Source organism: Dermacentor albipictus, chromosome 2, assembly GCF_038994185.2.
Source record: "Dermacentor albipictus isolate Rhodes 1998 colony chromosome 2, USDA_Dalb.pri_finalv2, whole genome shotgun sequence".
Classification (NCBI taxonomy): Eukaryota; Metazoa; Arthropoda; class Arachnida; order Ixodida; family Ixodidae; genus Dermacentor; species Dermacentor albipictus.
In genome coordinates this window covers 65,757,704-65,778,007 of record NC_091822.1, presented here as the reverse complement: position 1 = coordinate 65,778,007, position 20,304 = coordinate 65,757,704, and the positions used below count along the sequence as shown (strand labels likewise).

The 20,304-nt window shown below is 46.4% G+C and overlaps 1 protein-coding gene across 2 annotated transcripts in view; it reads right to left on the bottom strand.

Annotated features, from left to right (window-relative positions):
• Positions 1–8,753: 8,753 nt before the first annotated feature.
• LOC135903266 (insulinoma-associated protein 1a-like) overlaps positions 8,754–20,304 on the bottom strand; it is a 49,907-nt gene continuing 38,356 nt past the window's right edge. Inside the window, exons 1-2 of one of the 2 annotated variants that reach the window (XR_010564774.1) lie at positions 17,096–17,196; positions 8,754–10,606 (exon numbers count right to left, since the gene is read on the bottom strand). The gene's annotated coding sequence lies outside the window, so the exon portion shown is untranslated. Of the gene's footprint in view, positions 10,607–17,095; positions 17,197–20,304 lie in introns of those variants that run through there. The other variant, XM_065433681.1, reaches the window with a different exon arrangement.

Below are 20,304 nucleotides of genomic sequence, written 5' to 3'. Positions count from 1 at the left end.
TATAATTCAGCTGTGCAGAGGTTATCCCTCGGGCGATTTCACTTGCCCGAAATGAGAGGCAACGACGTCACGTTGTCACGTGCCTCTCTCCACAGCTCCCGGCAAATCAGAGGGCGCGGCCGTTGGAAACAGGAAACAAGACAAGAGCGCACCGACTCCAGAGAAAATAAAATGAAACAAACCAATAAACCTACCCAATATGCCACGCTTTGTCCAAAACAAGGCTCGATCGTCGCAGGGCACACCAGTAGTGCTAAAATAAGCTTGTCTGCAAAAAAATAAAATAAAATAAAATATTGCAGGGAGAGAGGGATGGAGGAAGGAAGGGAGGGAGGCAGTCTGGAGGTGCCTATACTTTTTGTTCATACATACGGGCTTGCGCAGTCCTCAATGTGCCTTTGAAGTTTGCTAAACCTCAGAAAAGCCTCACGGTAATGTAAACCGCCCTAATGACTTTATGCTTAGTGCTCAACATCGTCACAGAAGCTCGGTACACCTTGCCGTACGCCAGACTGTCGTTCGCGCAAGGTACCCTGCAACATTTGCTGGGCGACCTGTGGACGGATCGGCAATGAGGGGGTGTGGCTCCCAGCGCCGCGATCTTCCATTCGACCACACTGTCTAATGGCGCGCATCCGGAGAGCCCCGGTAAAGCACGGCATTACCGCCTACCGCCGAACATACCCGAAAACGTTCGCCACGTAGTTATACACACACGCACACACACACTCGCGGGCCAATAGGCGGACTTGCGCGTGTCTTAACTGCCGGCAGCACGAGCGCTAAAATGGGACGCGCACTGTTGGTACACACACAAGGACGATGACAGGCTGGCAGCGATGAAGACGACGATGTGGGCGTGATTTTCTCTTAACGAGCCTTCCGGACCCGGCCGCTGGAGTTTCGATCTCAAACGCCGGATGTAACTCTGCGGGGACTCAGTTGTCGTGGGGCATCGTGGACGCGATTAAGGGGAAAGGAGGTCAGACGCAGAAATAGGGTGAGTTAATGGAGGGCTGGCACTTGTGGTGTTTGACGATGGAGTCGATAGAAACACGCCCACTCGTCGAACACGCGATCAGCTTTGCCTGCGAACGACAACTGCAAGGTCTGTGTACACGTTCGGTTGGGGGAGGGTGGGGTTGGAAGTGGTTTTGGACAGCGTTCCCAGTCGCAACCTCCGCTAGCCAGAAAAAAAATAAATAAAAGAGAACGGTCACCGCTCCATCGCGGGCGCAGTTTCCTTTTGCAAAGTACGCCTGCCCCCGCTATGGAACATTGTGTGGTCGAGGTACTGCGGCCATTTCGGCGGTCATTAGTTCAGTTTGAGATAAGTAAGTCTCCGACCTCGTCACCGTCCTGCTGTAGGGGCACACGCGAGTAGTTGTGCGCGAATGTAGTTTTTCAGGAACACGTGCGCATGTTGGCACAGGCGTCGATCAATTTTCCGCGGCAGCGGGCGCCTTTATGGCCGGCCAACGTGCGCAAGAATGCCCGATAGACCACCAGGAAAGAGATCCGTTCTTTTGGTGGTGCTTTTATGCTTCTGCTTGGAAAGGGAAGCGAGTATGTCCCTCCCTCGCATGGCGTATGCGTCGCCTGCTCTCATCCTGGAAGCAGTAAGGGCGAAATTTATATGCTGTGTACCAAACGGACACTTAACGCCAGCCTCTGTAAGGAAAATGCTACAAACTGCCGAAATCGGTCGGTTGCGGCCTACTCCCGCGCAGAGCTCGATACATGCAGCTTCGCCATAAGAACTATGGTCCGATATTTTGCTAGTTTTCGGGCATTTTTCTTCTCGGGACATACTCTACGAAAAAATGCCCACTTTACTAGCACATTATTCAATTAATCGAACTCGTAGTACACTATGGAACTCTCTAGAACTTACATTTAGAATAACACAAAAAATAAGTAATCTGTGACGGCGTCATCCGAATGCCCGTCAAGTGTGCATTTACTGTGGCAATTCCCGACAGCCGTCGCCCCGCGGCTGTGTGTAAGCTCCTCTCAAGAAGGCACGCTGTGAACAACGATCGAAACAGGGACATCAGCTAAATTTGACTGGCGAGCAATAAATACACTTTCGCGTCGCAGAAGAACGAATTATGAGGACGAGAACACCTGTCAGCGAGTGGCGCAACGTGCAGTTAAAGCTTCTTGCTGCGCGATAGTCGTGTCACCCGTGCTTTTAAATGCCATTATTTGTTCGCGAATCGTCGAATAAATGCAACGTCTGGTGCTCGCGCCCGCGTGTGAACGAAGAACCAGTTAGGAGCACAAAACGCCCCTTGGGTCAGAAATATCTGAAGACCCGGAAAGCGTCGAGAACGACGATGAAAGGCGAGAACTATGAGACGGCCCCTAGCGATCGTAATGTAATCTATAAGTTCACGTTCTTTTGTTGGTCATGCAAGCGCGGCCACGATAAGGTACGTCACACTGACTCCACGGGACAGTTGGGTTTAAGTTAGGAAATGGCTTTAAGCATATCCCGAGGAGCACTGGAAGATGGGTCCAATGTTGATCCAACGTAGGTATAATGCAGGCACTATGGAGGTGCAAGAACGCCTTGTTGTGAGTACAATGTAGTCATATGTAGTCTATCGTTCGGCCATTGTATGTGTGTAATGGTGTCATGTAAGCTTGAAGTTGTTTCATTGTAGTTGTAATGTCAAGGATAGCCAATTTTTATGCCCGCTTTAGTTCCAATGTGTGGTCAACGTGCCCAATGGGGGGGGGGGGGGGGGGGGGGAATATGATCGCACGTTGTTCCTCCATTAACACTGCTCTAGTGCTACTAGGCGCACCATGTCAAGGTTGCGATTGCTACTTGTAAGTAGTATTGTGGTATGTCGTCTAATAAGAATTCTATAGGACAAACGGAACGGCACAAAAAGAGCATGTGAACAAACAATACAAACGGCGCTAAAAAATTTTGAGGACGCTTAAGCTTCACCTTTAAGAGTGGAACGCGATAACATTCATAGAGATCCCTGACTGCTTCTAACGCTTGCCGGCAACTGCGGCGTACGCAACCTTAATGTTTACCAGGAAACGCTCGCGGCGAACGCTGTGCACTAAGGCAGGCTTTCAGGTAGAAACGCGGCCTCTTGCATGGGCCGCGATGCGCAGGAGGCGAGCGCCATCTGGAAGTGTTTCAAGGAAGCAGGCATGCGTGGTTCGAGAATCGTTTTACCGTAACGACGTCCGAAGCCGGACGCCGACAGCGAAGCCGACGCCGGATTTTCCGCGACACAGGTTCCTCAACGCTATCGCGCTAAAATAGTTAGACTTGGTGACTGCGTTTAGTGGTTAAGAATACTTCATCTTTTCACGGTTTATATCCCATCTATTATTTACTTGTTCACGGTTGTGCACTTCCGTTTTATGTGTTACTGATCCCAATTTTTGAGATGGCGTTAGTTACCTATGTGTTCATTCTCTAATGCATACATCTGCTGTTATATACATATATCACTGCTCAAATTTTACACGCCTTTTTATACATTCTTAAAAAGAACATCCTTGTAACAGTCGCACTATGGGACCGCTTGCTGAGCTTACAAAATGGGTGCTTATATGACCTTTCTTGCAATATTGCTTAACAAACCAAACCGAAACAACACCAAATAGATCGCCATGCGTTTCTGTCAATGTGCACGCGCATGTTCTTTGCTCTACGCTAGTATTCGGGACGGCATGCGACGGTCTTCGAGTTGCCCAGAGGCCTTGTGACACTACCAGGATGCCCGTTGGGGAACGAATGTTGCCACATTTTTCACGGACCACGCTTCTTTGTACATGTGTAGACTTCTTTTACGCGCACGCAAGATCATTTAAGTGATATTGCAGACCTATGAAAGGTGTCTTAAAAAACGTGCAGAAATGCACGCGAGTATTATTGGTGAGGGAGAAACAGGGAAGTTGCTTGGGGCAGACTGAAGCCTTGATACAGCTGGTGCGGCGAAGCGTTCTCGATATATGCATTATAAAAATGTATATCAATGTGCAGGCTTGCACCTGTACGCTGGTACTCGTAATCTCAGCCTAAAGTCATACGTGACGACCTGACAAAACTGGTCAATAGTTAAAATTGTAAAAAAAATAGATGTGTGGTAAGACATGCGTCATTACTTGTTTATATGCTTAAGCGTACTGAAGCTTAAAACGTTTTTTTCTGTTTCCTTGGGTATGTGTTACCTCCCCTCTCCCCTTCCTTAATATACTAATCGTCCGCTGCATCTTTATATTATGTGCGTATCGTGCAGCGGCCTCATTTCTGCTTCCATAGCCTTTAAAAACTCCATAAAACTGCATTTGTCTTATCCTAAATCCACTAGACTTTAAAAATCCGTTCTTGGCTTCGACCGGAGAAGTAGGGCGTCCTTTAAGATATTGCGTGATAGACAAAAATGTTGATGTATCTCGATGTGTAATCTCCTTCTTGGACAAAAAAAAAAAAAGCCTGTGAACTTGGTGCCTTGACGTAACGCGCAATGGCAGTGCCAACATGTTTCGATTGGTAGACATGGTGAACGCCTTGGCGCCATCGTGTAAAAAAATTGCTTTCAATGGACTCTCGCACTTGTCACGTTAAGTCACGGTTACTTACCGGACAAGCCCTGGTAATAACGAGAGTTAGACCGTGCTCTGTGGCGGTCTCTTTGGAGAGAGTGACTATGTTGGGAGCTTTTTCTGTGAAAGTGCATGCGCGCAGTTTGACTTGCCTGCAGTGACAAGTCCGGATCAGCTGCAGACAGTTGTTAGTCTTCAGCTATGCATTCCTGAACCTTTATTTTGCCTCCCGGCTGGCCTGCAGTCACTATATGAAAGCTTTTTCAGCGTGGCACCGGAGACCGCGCTACTTAGCGGCTCCTTCAGTGTATTCCACACATCTAAATATCACTCTGAGATTACTGCGCAATCAATGCCTTTTCTAAGTAGCTTTCTCGCACGTCTCGAAGTTCGTAATGCCTCACTACGATGGTCCTAGTAACGAGAGAATCGTTTTAGCCTGAAGCACTCGCTTAGGCGCGATGTTCCTCGGCCCGAGCATAACTGCGCTTTTGCTCGGTACGCTTTGTACTTCCGTCCTTAGTATGACCGCAGCTGCAAAGGCGTAAAAGCAAATAAATTTCGGTCCTTGCAAGTACTGCAGCCAGACGTTCATGGTGGCACAAAGAGCGAGAGCTGGTCGAGTGTGATGACTCAGCCATGCCAACGAGCTTCTGCCACTTTCGCTTATCAGTGAGTTAGTTGCGTCTGTTCACGCAGCAAATCCAATCAGCTTCTGTAACTTTCGTTAGTCCCGTAGTCGGTTAGATTCTCAGCAGGCCAGTTAGTCGGTTAGCCGTTTAATTATCTGGTTAGTTTAATTGCATCTGATTGTTCAGCCAAGCCAACCACCTCTTGCAGCCTTCGCTAGTCGGCTATCTGGCTCGTTTCCTAGCCAGTCGATTAGTTGGTGAACTCTTGGCTGTCGTTTAGTTAGTTGCATTTGATTATGCTGCCAAGCCGACCAGCTTTTGTAAATTCTTTAGTCGGGTGCTTACTTAATTTTTTAGCTGGTCAGTAAGTTGGATAGTCATTTAGTTGAGTATGATTATACAGCCAGGCCAACCAGTCTGTAACCTTCTTTAGTCAGGTATCTGGCTGGCTTCCTAACTTTTCAGTTAGTTGGTTAGTACACTAATTAGTTCGTTAGCCGTTTGTTAGTTGTACCTGATTAAACAGCCAAGTCAGTGGCCTTCTGTAACTTTCTTTGGTCAGGTAGTTGGTTCGTTTCTCGGCTGCTCACTCAGTTGGTTAGTCATTCAGTTGCATTTGATAGTAAAGTCAATCCAAGTAGTGTCTCTAAAGATGGTTACCTAAACCACTGAATTGTTAACCTTTTTGTTACATGTAGCTCGATCGCGTCGAGTAGAACATGAGCATTTGCGCAATATCTGAAGCACATGTGAAGGAGCTGCAGCACTTATGCGTGCGTGCTATTCCGTAAGCTCGGGTTACTTCTATTAAACTTGCTACTTGATTGGCGAGCCAGTGACGGCTATCTACTTATCGCATTAGTCAGGTCATTGATTAGTTAATATTTAGCCTGCGAGTTATTTGCTTATAGTTATGGTCTGTCGGGTCATTGTTCAATGAATTCGTTCGTTAACCAGCCGGTATCTCGTTTGGTCAGCTGCTAGGTTAGTTCATCAGGTAATGTCATCACGACATCTGCCTGACTAAGCAGTTTTATTACCTGGTAAGTTGCTTATCCTTTTAGTTAGTTGCTTAGCTGGTTAGGTCATCACTTAATTTTGATTGATTGATTGATTGATTGATTGATTGATTGATTGATTGATTGATTGATTGATTGATTGATTGATTGATTGATTGATTGATTGATTGATTGATTGATCGATCGATCGATCGATTGAGTTCAGGTGGGAAAAGAATGCCTGAGCTATCTGTGATCCCGCACTGGGGAGCTTCACACCATGCGGATATTCTAACGTCACAGAAAGCGGGTAAGAGAGGGTTCTGTATTCCGCCGTTACCGGGAATTGAAGCTGCGACCTCTCACCAGCAGCACAGCACCATAGACACTAAGTCCACTACGGCAACTAGTTGATCATTCAGTTAGTCAGTTCGTTAGTTAAATAGTTAGTAATACCTGCACCACACAGGCGAGATTATTGTAGTTAGGTATCAGGATCTTAAGTTTGTTAATGCATTATATATAAGATTGTTGCTATACTCGCACATTTTAGTTACATTAAACGTCACGATGGTGGCAGCGGCATTTATTGCAATAAGATTATCTGCCTATTGCAATATAAAAATTATTTGACATGGAAAACGGCAAGAGATGGCATCACAAGTCCTAATGGGCATACTTTATGCAGAATAATTTCATTTATGTCAGCAGGATACTGGGGCGAAGCCGCCACTGTGAACATTGGGCCCAAAAGCACACATTCGAAGGCTGAATCAGCTTAAGACTGCATTACGCCTGAAATGGCATTAAGTTTTATTTCCTTCAAATAAGTATGTCAGTGGGCCACCGCGCGATGGCATCAGACTATAATGTATCAAGCAGTGAACGTTGTTCTTTTTTTTCATTTGGCACGAGCTTCGGGTATAAGTTAGTTAGTTAATTAGTTGATAAGTAAATTGCTTTGTCACTGTGTTGGTTGGTTAGCTAATAAATTTGTTGGTTATTCAGTAAGTTAGTTTAGTTGGATGGTTGATTTGTTGGTGGGTTGGTTAGTTGTGAGTGAGTTTTGTAGTTAGTTAGTCAGTTAGTTAGTCAGTCAGTTAGTTGGTCACTTCGTTAGTTAGTTAGTTGGTTAGGTAGTTAGGTAGTTAGTAAGTGAGTTAGTGAGTGAGTTAGTTAGTGAGTTAGTTAGTCAGTCAATTAGTTAGTTAGTTAGTGAGTTAATCAGCGAGTGAGTTAGTGAATTAGTTAGTTAGCTGGTTAGTTAGTTAGTTAGTTAGTGAGTGAGTCAGTCAATGAGTTAGTCAGTTAGTTAGTCAATGAGTTAGTTAGTTAGTTAATTAGTCAGTCAGTTAGTCAGTTAGTTAGTCAATGAGTTAGTTAATTAGTCAGTGAGTTAGTCAGTGAGTGAGTGAATTAGTTAGTTAGTTCGTTAATTAGTTTGTTAGTCAGTGAGTTAGTCAGTGAGTGAGTTAGTCAGTTAGTTAGTCAATTAGTTAGTTAATTAGCCAGTGAGTGAGTGAATCAGTTGGTTAGTTAGTTATTGGTTAGTTAGTCAGTGAGTTAGTCAGTGAGTTAGTCAGTGAGTGAGTGAGTTAGTCAGTTAGTTAGTCAATGAGTTAGTTAGTTAGTTAATCAGTCAGTGAGTTAGTCAGTCAGTGAGTGAATTAGTTATTTAGTTAGTTAGTTACTTAGTTAGTTAGCTAGTTACTTAGCTAGTTAGTTAGTTAGTTAGTTAGTTAGTTAGTTAGTTAGTTAGTTAGTTAGTTAGTTAGTTAGTTAGTTAGTTAGTTAGTTAGTTAGTTAGTTAGTTAGTTAGTTTTGCGACGAGATGCATAAGAGAGAGCTGCTGCTTCGCGTCTAAGATGCAACTTTCTGGGGAAAAAATTGAGTTATCTTGAGCTGTGACGCTGCCTGGCAGAAGAGGAAGCAATGAGTGAGAAGACACAGACTTAGCGGCGTTTGGTCCAACCTGACTGAAGCTGGAGTTCGGTTGCAAAACGAGGGAAGTTCGTTAATTTATTCAAGAAGGATGCGCTTTTGCGTAAATGCATGCCAGCACAGAAATAGTCTTGTTTCAGTTGGCGACTGTAGAACCTTTAGGAACACAACTCGTCGCGTCAGTCACTAAGTTTATTTCTCACATCTAATAACGAGTTTATTATTGGCCATGGACTTTAGTATATTGTTGCAAAGATAACATAAACAGATTTACGAAGAGACCGTATAAGCGCTCACTATTGCAAACAAAGACATGAATAACCGAACAAGCAGTTAATTTTGAAGCACTTATACAGTGCGGTTAAAATGGTCGTAGAGATGATGTTTCGGGAATTGCTATACTTGTCATATTTACGACGCTGCTGCGTTGCAAACAAGCCTATACTTGAAAGTTTCGTGACCTGATGGACACGAGCTTTCGACCGGAAACTGAAAAAGAAAAAAGAGTTACTTTGTGACTTCCTTATTACTCAGCTGATTCTGGTAAATTGATGCAGTCGGTGCTCAAGAGGTGCGTTTTGGGGTTCCTGTGTGAGTCGGTTGCGAGGTCAAACTTTCACTTACGTTTCGTGGGATTTTAGACAGACGTGAGTCCCTCTGCTTGCTTTTGTTGTCGTAATTTTTTGCAATTAAGATCTTCTTTCTTTCTTTCTTTCTTTCTTTCTTTCTTTCTTTCTTTCTTTCTTTCTTTCTTTCTTTCTTTCTTTCTTTCTTTCTTTCTTTCTTTCTTTCCTTCTTTCTTTCTTTCTTTCTTTCTTATCAGGAAGAGAGATGGGGAAGGAGTGTTGGGGTTGAAATGCAATCATCGAAACACAGCGTCTGCTGTGATTCGCGGTGTTAATTTGCCTTACTACAACATGCGAGCAACAACGTCAGCAAGTGCAGTCCCGATACTTGCCTGCTGGAAATGCGAGAGAGTGGGAAGGAAAAAAGAACCGAGAGAGAGATACAATTTATACTAGCTTTTTCTCTCTGGTAACATTTCACTAGCGGGAAGGAACCTCCTCCGGAACGCGATACAATCGGTGACAGTGCAAGGTGTCGGGAGAGCCCAAAGAGAAGAATTGAGTGATTCGGAGAACACACGTGTGACAGCAACAACGGACGACGCATAATCAGCGACAACGAAATTAAAATAGCAGCATATTACGTTAAATGCCTTTTAAGGAATGTTGCACTCTGTTTATATAGCACATTTGGATCGACTAGCCATCACTCTGTATGTAGACAAAGAATGCCACCTCACTATCCCTCTATCTATCTATATCTCTGAGCGCGCCGCTCAGCAATGCACACTATAGATGCAGTGCGAGTGTATATAAATATGTGAAAATGCAACCAACGCCGCTCTGCGGTATAGCTGAGGTGCCAGGACGGTGCCGAGGATGGCCGGTGCCCCGCGAAACAGCCCGGCTCTCTTGGCGAAGCTCCAAGTCCAGCCTCGCTATTCCGCTTAAACATCAACGCTTTCAGCAAGGAAGTCATAAAACGAATATCTGGAGTGATGAAAGCGCCAGTGTGAAGCCGGATCGATATACTATCCAACTCCGGCTGTCCCCCGCAAAAGTCGCAAAGTTTTAGCTTGAAAGCTTGCATCGCGTCACGCCTCGAAACTCGCACGGTATGAACAATGCTCGCATTTTTTTTTACCGTGGCCTTCCGAGCAATAGTTAATTATACACGAGGACGCAAGGGAGATATAATGCAGGAGACACGAGGTGTGAATGAGCTTCCGATTCCAGTACTAACGTGCGCACCGAACGAGTTCCCACGGTTTCCTCCAGGTACTGCCAGGTTCCAAAACGTGGCAACCACCGGAGAGCAGGCCGTCTTTTAAACGCATCACACCTCATATTGGATGCCACGCCGTACAATCTCTATCCCGCTTAACAAGGCAAAATCAACGTGAGACCAAGAGGGGCGTTTTCGTTAACACTGGCCAGTCCATGATGTTATAGTTTAATTAAGATTATTTCGGAAGAACTAGAGGATTCGCGCTCTGCGTAATGTGCAGCATGGCGCTGCGTGCTTTTTTTCCTGCTTGTTTTTTTCACCTTTGCTGTCTTTAACTTGTAAGGATAAGCTTCTCCCTATAACACGTGTGCTAGTTCGAGGCTTCGGGAACAGCCGTTCTAAAATTACGTTTTAGAACGCCTTGCGAACAAGACCCTCGGCTCACAGATGCAGGAACGTTCTCAACAACGCAGAGCCGTACACGGTTCCGACAGCACAAGTCTGGGCTTTTGAATGACTCCGCCGAAGCACAAGTGCAGCACCAGGGTAGCACCGGTGTCGTCTCGGGACCACACCGCAACGATTGCGACGGAGCCGCACTACACCGGCTTGCTCCCGGCTTGCCTTGGACGGTGACTGATGAGGCAGGGTGACGAGGCACTGGAAAGAAAATTAACAATAAAGCACTTTTCATAAATGACGCGCGCAGAGTGTCAACCACTGACGTTACGGTTTGAACGACTGCACAGTCTGTTTCCATACGTACTTCGTGAATATCGTTTCATGAACTCGGAAATAGCGCACCATTTTTATACCCTGTGCAAACTAACGTTCGCGAACCACAAGCTCAACCAATGTAACGAGAGGAAGGACTAGAATGAACGGTGGAAGTATTGTAGCGACGTTTATGTGTTTATTTACGTACTTATCTAATTTCTTTCATTTCGCTATCACATTTCACAACAATGCAGACAGATGCACTTCTGAGGCTAATATCTCAAACATAGCACTGCAAAGTACAGAACTAAATGCAAAAGATATGCATGTGTGGGGTCTGATTAATTCCACGTAACGCTTCGACAATTGCAACTATATTTCCGATGTTTTCGACGCACCTTTCACTTCTGTCTCTATGGTATGCTCTAACGCTATGCTAAATCGGTCCGATACCACGAATTTGACAAACATGACGACCATGGTGTTGCATCCTGGATGCCGGAGTAAAACGAATGTCGCGTCGTCGCTCGTCCGACCACCACTGCCACAGAAAACGAGGGAAAAGAAAAGGAAAACGATGAGCAAAAGAAAGAAAACGAACAGAATCGTGGGCTTTTCGCGGAAGACGCCAAAGGCGTGAGTCAGCTCGGCGACTCGGAGAGCGTTTTGCGCACACGTGCACAGGGTAGAGAAGCGCCAAGTGAGCGTACGTTCCTAAGCGAGCTCGCTGGAACACGCGACAACGAATCCGTCCAATCGGCCGCGTCGATGCAGTAAGTAGGCACAGGCGACGTTCCTACTCCGACCGACGCCAGCCGTTTGGCGTGTTGTACGCTCTTTCGTGACACAATAAAAACCAACAAAAATAAGAGAGAAAGAAAACAAGGGCTTGGAAGTGAAAGAAGTGTAGAAGAGAGAAGCAGAAGAGAAGAGAGAGAGAAAGCGAACACGCGGTCACGCGACCGGAGAGCAGACGAACAGTGGGTGCAGACGACAGCCATCGCGCGATCGCACGCAATCGTGGCCCGTAGCGCAAAAACAGCTCGGCGTGTAGCGCGCGTGCGCCCAGCCAGGGTCTCTCTCCCTCTCTCTCTCTACCCGTTAATTGCTCCTCGCTACACGCCAGAAGAAAGAATGATTCACTCGCCACCACACCGGCTCTCCCTTTTTTCTCTTTCGCGTGATTGCGTGATCGCGTCGCAAAACGGTGCAGAAGGCTCGCACACCTATAGACCAGCTCCGCCGTATGTGCAGGTGTGTGCACTGTATCCGCGCCTTCATGAACGCTTAAGTATAGCGCGTCGCGTGATCCTTCAAGATCGCAGTTACGCTAAAAACTGAGATACGGCCTTATGCGCGGTACGCAGTTGCACCCGGTAGCGAGAAACCCTGAAGAGCGTATAGACAGCTTCGAAGTTGCATACATACATACATACATACATACATACATACATACATACATACATACATACATACATACATACATACATACATACATACATACATACATACATACATACATACATACATACATACATACATACATACATACATACATACATACATACATACATACATACATACATACATACGTACGTACGACAGCCTGAGAATTACAGGAGGAATTTGAGCCCTGAAGCACACCTAACCCTTACACCGCACTGATACCCCACTCTCGTCGCAGGTGGGAAGGTGTTGCGGCGAAATAATGACACAGGCACCACCCATCTCATGCATCACTCATGACTTTCACCGAAAGTCATCTAGGCAGCCGTAAGTTAAGTACTTCCGAGTCGCCTGTTATGACGTCAGGTTGCGCTAACGCGTCATATGGAGGCCGGTCAATCAGGAAAACGTGCTGAGAACAGCAAGCTGGGCAAGCTAATAGATTACCACCTTTGAGATGAAACAGCGCGAAACGGACGATGCTCACCAAGTCTTTGTCCGTCGTCAATTTCGCAATGTTTCATTTCGAAGACGGGATAAGTTATTTCAAATTTTGAATAGCCATTTCATAGGAAGCCTACAAATAATGGCACCAAGGAGAGCATAGGGGAAATTATCCTATTTTAATATTTGAATTACAGAAATGATAAATAATTGGAAATGAAAGCCAATGAAGAAACCAGCAGATCCCACGCTCTGTGGGAATAGATGTTATGCGAAGCAGTGTGCGGGGAGCCTACCAAGTTAACGAAGCGACCATGAGTGTACCAAGACGTAGGCGTCTGTTTTATGACCTACGGGACAGGCATTGCATGACATTCATGTCATGAACGATCATTTATGTTCGCCACAAACTCTTGTCATACTATGTCAATTTTAGTACATACCAAAACGTAGGCGGCTGTTTCACGACCTACATGTCAAGCATATCATGATATTAATGTCATGACCTATAATTTGTGTACCCGCCGTGGTTGCTCAGTGGCTATGGTGTTAGGCTGCTGAGCACGAAGTCACGGGATCGAATCCCGGCCACGGCGGCCGCATTCGATGGGGGCTAAATGCGAAAACACCCTTGTACTTAGATTTAGGTGCACGTTAAAGAACCCCAGGTGGTCGAAATTTCCGGAGCCCTCCACTACGGCGTGCCTCATAATCAGAAAGTGGTTTTGGCACGTAAAACCCCATAATTTAATTTAATTTTTAACAATTTGTGTACGTCATACACTCTTGTCATACTAAGCCAATTTTGGTACATAGCAAGTTAAGGAAACCACAATGAGAGCACCAAGACGTAGGCGGCTGGCTAGATAGATAGATAGATAAATAGATAGATAGATAGATAGATAGATAGATAGATAGATAGATAGATAGATAGATAGATAGATAGATAGATAGATAGATAGATAGATAGATAGATAGATAGATAGATAGATAGATAGATAGATAGATAGATAGATAGATAGATAGATAGATAGATAGATAGATAGATAGATAGATAGATAGATCGGTCTATAACTCATATCCCTTACACCCCCAGATGGTGTAGGAATGTGTACGTTATAGATAGAAACCCTCTTCAATGATGCAAATTTGTTTCCAGTGTAGGCAGAATAAGGTAAAGGGAATTGACAGTGGACGAAAAGATAACTTGCCGCAGGTCGAAACCGAAGCGACTCTTCCCCATTACGCCGTCGCTGGTTTGCCAATTAGGCTACCATGGCGGCTTTCTTCCCGGCCGCTTTCTAGGGTATTTGTGTGTATGTACGATAGTAGCAATGATGATGATGATGATGATTTAATGGCATCCCCTTTGAAACGGAACGGTGACAAATAGTCACCTAGCCTGCTTGATTTGATCAGGTATACTATACATGTTTTTTTTATCTAGGATTTTTGTACCTTCAAAATCTACCTTGTACCGCTAGCTACGACTGTAAGAGATCCGGTCGTGTCAATATCTTCCCTGCTTTTTTCCACCAATGCTCTACAGGTTACATACTTATCTCGACTGCTGACCGGTTATCGCTTCCGTCCACTTTAAGCCCAAGCGCTACTGGATGGGGTACGTTACCTACGGTTCTCACCGGGTGAATCCCTTCGCATTCCATTAGGATGCGCTGAGTGGTCTTCAGATTTTTTCTGCCGCATACACATGCCTCATCTAGTTCCCAATATTTGCTCCGGTACGTTTTTGTCATTGGGCAACCAGCTCGAGCCTAAAATAGCAAAGCACTGCTCTTTGTGTTATCGCAGAGATTTTCCCTTCCAATTTCTTCTCATTCTTGTAAAACACCATGGTCCTTTTTCTTTACATTCTTTGCATCCAATTAACTGTCTCTGCTTCTGTCCCTCTCTTTCTGATGACTCCTGGTTGTCTATTTACACTTTCGATTACCCTGTGCTTGGTCGCCAACTTTCTTGAGCACTTCCTCGATAGGTACTTGTGCACTTTAGCTGCCCATTTATTTTCATCAATGTTCTTCAGTCTTTCTTCAAAACTAATTTTGCTCTGCGATTCTCTGACTCCGAAAGAGGCCCAACCCACGTCATGCTGCACAACCTCATTTGTGGTTTTACCCTGGGCTGCCAAAGCCAACCGGCCAACCGATCTTGGTTAAATTCCGACCCCGACACGATATCTCATTTCAAGCATAAAAAGGCATTTGCGAACGTTGTTAGCGCTGACACCATTGCTCCTTTCCAGATTCCACGCGCCACCTCATACTTGTTGTGGCCCCACGGTGGTCTGTGTTTCATTATTGCGGCACTCTGCTTCTCCCTTTATTTGCAGATTCTCTGGATGGGTGCTTGAGTCTTTCCTTCGCTTACGTATACACCGAGGCATTGACATGGGTTGACTGTGGGTGTGACTTGCTGTTAAATTGACACCACGTAATTACTCGTCTCTCCATTAAGGATCATTATTCGCGATTTCTCTCTGCTAAACTTGAGACCTAGATTTGTCGCTACGTTGCCACAGATATTCGCAAGTGTCTGTAACTTTCTTTTATCGTCTGATAGCAGCACGATGTCGTCCGCATACGTAAGTTCAAAGCTTCTGTTGCACGATTTGTCCATTACGCCTGTAGGATAAACCAAAAGCCTAATTCGCTCTTTTCCAGTCGTCTTTCTATGCCCTTAACATGAAGCGTGAACAACAATGGAGACAGAGGGCATACTTGCTTCAGTCCTTTGTGAATTCCCATCACTTCATTACCTTTCCGACCTTCCCATTCTACTTGTGCTCGGTTGTCTCGATATATCTCCCTCCGCAGCTCCACTAAATCGTCCCATGTGCCTTCGTGCTTAAGAATATCCCATAACAATACCCTATCTGCGTTGTCACAGGCTACTTTAATGTGTAGAAATGCTATCGATAAAGGTCTATTCGGAGCTGCTGAAACCTTTATGTAATGAGTTACTACAAACATATCCTCTAATCGTCTGGCTTATGTGAACCCATTCTCTTCTTCCCTCGGTACATCCATTTTTCCACCCGTTCCGACAGTTCCAATTTTATGGCTTCCATTGCCATTCTGTATATCACCGACGTTATTGTAACCGACCTTTACGAGGTAGCGATGTTCTTATCACCTTTGCCTTTGTAGATGAGGTTCATCTTGCTTTAACGCCATCGAACCGGAATTGGTTTTAATCACTTGCTCTATTATGTTAGTCAGCAGTGCCTTGCTCTCTGGACCGATGTTTTTGATTAACTGTATTGCGACTTCATCGGGTCCTGCTGGCCCGGGAGTGTCAGCCAGCGCCCCTCACGGCAAAGGCGGCGAACGCGGAACGTCTGTTCTGTCTGCTTACCAGCAGGCATTCGTCTGCGGAAGGACATCGGGAGCATCAGTCTGTACCGAACTTGAGTGCACTTTACTGTGCGTGCATCTGGCATTTGTACGAAGCACCATTATGCAAATTAACGCGCTGCTGCTTGCACGATTAAGTTACAATAAAGAAATAATAACGAAATGTCACAATCGCCTAACAAGTGTGTGTTCTTCTATAAAAATAATTCCGCGCCGGACATAACCGACCGCGTATGTCCGCTCAGCATTGTCAGATTTATGACATCGTCCAGTTGCGGCAGCCTTTAAATTGCCGTAGAAGTCTTTTCCTTTTTTTTTTCTTATTTCGCTTCCTGGTAATTGAACAATGCCGATCGTTCTCTTTACGGAAGACAGCAGCTATATAATGCTGCAATTCCAGTGCGTGCGCCGGCATACACGCGTATCTTTTTAGCTCACTGGCAAAAAAAAAATGAAAGAGAAAAAACAGAAAAACGCCGCCCGACGCCGCGTAACGGCAGGCGAACACGAAAGGGGCGGAAATGAAAGCACACATACGCACACAAAAGAGGCGCCCTAGAACGCAGCCTGGCTGCATACATGATTGGAGCTCGATCACGGTCCGCCATTTTATGCTCGTCCTCCTCCTCGCTGGACCGGAGCCCCCACATCGCGGCGTCCAACAAACTTGCCGCAGGTGGAGATAGATCCAGCTGGGGGACATGCGACCGCCAGCTTTCACCCGCGCGGGTTCGTTGCGGTCCGTTGAACCCCACAAAACCCCCCTCCCGGGTTTCGAATCGTTTCAGCTAGCTCCTGACAGCCCTCTGTTTTTCGGCTCTGTCGCGCTCACTCGTTGCTCTTTTTTTTTTATAGCTGTCTTTCCTTCTTTCGCGTGGCAAGACCTTCCGACTCAGCACGCGTGCCTGTGCGTGCGCGCGCAGCTGGCACGGTGATGATGATGAAGATGAGAAGATCCAAGCTTTTTAAAACATGCCGATAGCGGCTGTATTTGTAAAGGAAGTACTCGAACTGTTGCAAGCAAAAAAATAACGACCCGCACTTGTACGCATGTCTACATAGAGCGAACCGTTGTGCATCCATTCGTGCGGGGCCAGCATGCATGTTTGCATTCAGAGCAACAGCGAGAAAGAAGAGCCACACAAAGAGTAGAGCAGAATGAACGCACGTTGCAGCTTCGGCGCAGCAGCCGCCCAAGTGACATGGCGGAAGAGAAATGCCGAGAGAGGAACGCGCTCGACGAGGTGCATCGACTCCCGGTGACCCCTGTTATTCCGTTCACCGCGTGTAGGTGCGCTCGCGAAGGTCTGCGTCGTCTGCTAGCATGTGTGTCGTCTGCCACACAGCATGCCATGCACAGTTCGTCGTCTGCACGCACGCTCGCCTTCCGTTTCGTCTGCTCGCACCGGAGGCGCGGTTGCCGTCTGCTGTCGAGCATGGTGGCACGCGAGTGGTCGGATTCTTATGCGCGGTCGCGCGGAGAAATGTTCAGCCCGTTTGCTTTCGGTTGCTCGTATATGACAGTGGATCGACCATTACGTCGACCTGAATGACTAAACTCTGCGCGTGGTTGTATGAGGGTACCTGAGAGCCAACGCTTGTCTCGCAAACGCAAACACAGGTGCACGCACACCAAGACACGATGGTTGCAAGTCCAATGAGAATCGATTGCAGTTGCTTCCTCTTCGGTCCCCTCAGTGGGGCTTTCTTCTCTCCCGCTCGCGAATCGGCTGCAAAATGTCTTCTTCATTTTCTTATTAATTTCTTTGTTTTGGGGCTATCGGGGGTGCGCTACTGCGCACGCGCCACACCATTTCGCGCGCTCGAAACGGACCAATCAAAGAGCGAGCTGCAGCGTCACGGCCCAGCGATTAAAGACGACGCGGTTCGACCCTCCCCGTAGAACAACAAACCGCACATGGGAACGCTGTATTCCCGCGAGCTGATTAATGACCGCGCGCGGTGCATCCGAGTCGATCATATCACCTGGACGCATCAGCGTCGCTTTTTCCGAGCGGCCAAGAGAGAAAACAGCCCGAGCCAGTAACGGTGCCGACCGCCGATAGAAATTGATTTTCTATTCCCCCGCTCCGTTCCCGCGTACTCATCGATTCCTTTATTATATCTCCACATTCCTGCAACCCCCCCACCCCTTTCAGTTAGCCTCCACAAGAACCCCTAGCGTTGTGACTCGTCGCTGCTCATTGCGATGCACTGCGTAACGGCTCTAAAGTCGAGGTCTACCCGACTTTTTCATCGAGTCGCTTCTTTCATTGGATAGCGTATTAAAGCGTCGTGGCTCTTGTAAATTCGAGCGCTTTGGTCTAGCATACGCCCAGTCGAATTTACTCCCGTGCAGCCTTTTTCTTGAAGCTTCAACTTGTTATTTAGTTAAATGAAGACATGACTATGGAAAGAGGCTGTCCGAAGAGGCAGTTGTCTCGATGATAAAAAAATATCCTCCGGCGAAGAAATGTAAAGGAAGAAAAATAACAAAGGGAAAAATAATGAGGTCATAAAGAAAAAAAAACATAGTCCAGGAGTAACATACCGCATAACTCAGGCCTGCCATAGTGTATGTATAGTAAAAGCACGATGTATCGGCAGCGAGCCAGAGTCCAGCTTATAAGCGCGCTATACCATAGTGAGTATCTGTATATTGCCACTACACGAAAAACTAAACAAAAGAGAACCTCAGCGAAGAATAAAGCGAAGAACTGCAAGTGCTACACGTAATGCACTGGCAGTACGTTCCACAAAAAAAAAAAACAGAAAATTATAGTTCGAGTTCGCATAACCGTGCAGGAAGTCAAGTTGTGAACGCAATCACGAAGCTAGAGCTGGTTTCGGTCAATAAGGCAGCGAATATTCGCAAGATGTTCTCGCTTATAAAAAGACCGCAGCGAGGAAGGAAAGGTGGAGAGGATCATGAGGACTGACCCATGTCCGCTACCCTGAACTAGGAAAAGGGGTAAAATTCGGGTGTATGCCGCAGTCCTGTACCCCGTGAAGGCGAAGGCCTGCTGCACACTTGGCAGTGCGCCGTTCGGAGTCGTCGCGTTGCTGCTTTCGCAGTTCGTCTTCTTCGACTCGCGCCAACGGCGACGTTCTTTTCGACTTTGCGTTGCACCCTCTCAGCAGGGGATTGAAACGTACGCTGTTCTGTGTGTCCTATACGGGTGATTTCATTGAATATCTGCACTGTTCGCTTCCCTTTTCTGAGCACTTGCAGCCTCAGGCTTACGGGGGTATGAACCATTGCATTTTTCGCTTGCTTACTGGGGTATGCGCCCCTGAAGGTTGCGTGTTTTTTTCTCTTTTTTTTTTACCACTCGACTAAACGCCGCGTTTCTGTACGCTGTAAGCGTGATTCCACTGAATGTATACACTGTGCGCTTCACTTTGATGAGCGGTTGTAGCCTCTGCATTATTAGTGGGATGAGCCATTCCGTTTTTCGCTTGCTTAGGGGGTTTGAGCCCTTACTGACGGTGGTAGTTTTTGCGCCATTGGACCGGACGACGCATTTTCTTCAAGGCCATCGGTGGTATGAGCCACTTAAGGCTTGCGCTGTAAAAGAAGATCTGTGCGTGTGCGTGTGCGTGTGCGTGCGTGTGTGTGTGTGTGTGTGTGTGTGTGTGTGTGTGTGTGTGTGTGTGTGTGTGTGTGTGTGTGTGTGTGTGTGTGTGTGTGTGTGTGTGTGTGTGTGTGTGTGTGTGTGTGTGTGTGTGTGTGTGTGTGTGTGTGTGTGTGTGTGTGTGTGTGTGTGTGTGTGTGTGATGACTGAGGGAGTGCGATGACTGAGCATGACATTACGGCATATATCTTCTGCTGTGCTGCGCTTTTTTGTGTATGTCCTGCCTATGGACAACCTACACACCTTACTTGACTGAAAGTTCAAGGCACAAATTTGTGGGGTCTTTACGGATGGCGTGACCTTATGCACCTTAACCACCGGAACGTGCTGTACAATAAAAACTGTGCCAACATTGTCGCGGAGTAGTCTGCAGTGTTTATAGAAGCATGTTTAGGAGTGCAAGCAGCTTAGGAGTGCAAGCAGCTTTAACACATTCGGCTCCGGTTGACTATAGCCGCGGCTACAGCTTCTGTACAGTGTTGTAAGTGCCTGTACAGTGCCTGAGTGCAGTATAAAAGAATAGCAGTGGGCTTCCCTATGTCTGGACTCCTTTTTCTTTTCTTTTTTTCCTTCCCGCGTCCTTATCTGTAGCGGGCACTTACGTGCTCGAAGGGGTGCTTCGGTATTCCTGTATCTCGCTAATGGAAGGAGCCTCGTTTGTCGGCGCATATCGCGCAAGGCACGCCGCTCGATTCTCGCAAGATGCAAAACGAATGTGTGCTTTAAACCACCACTCGCGGTC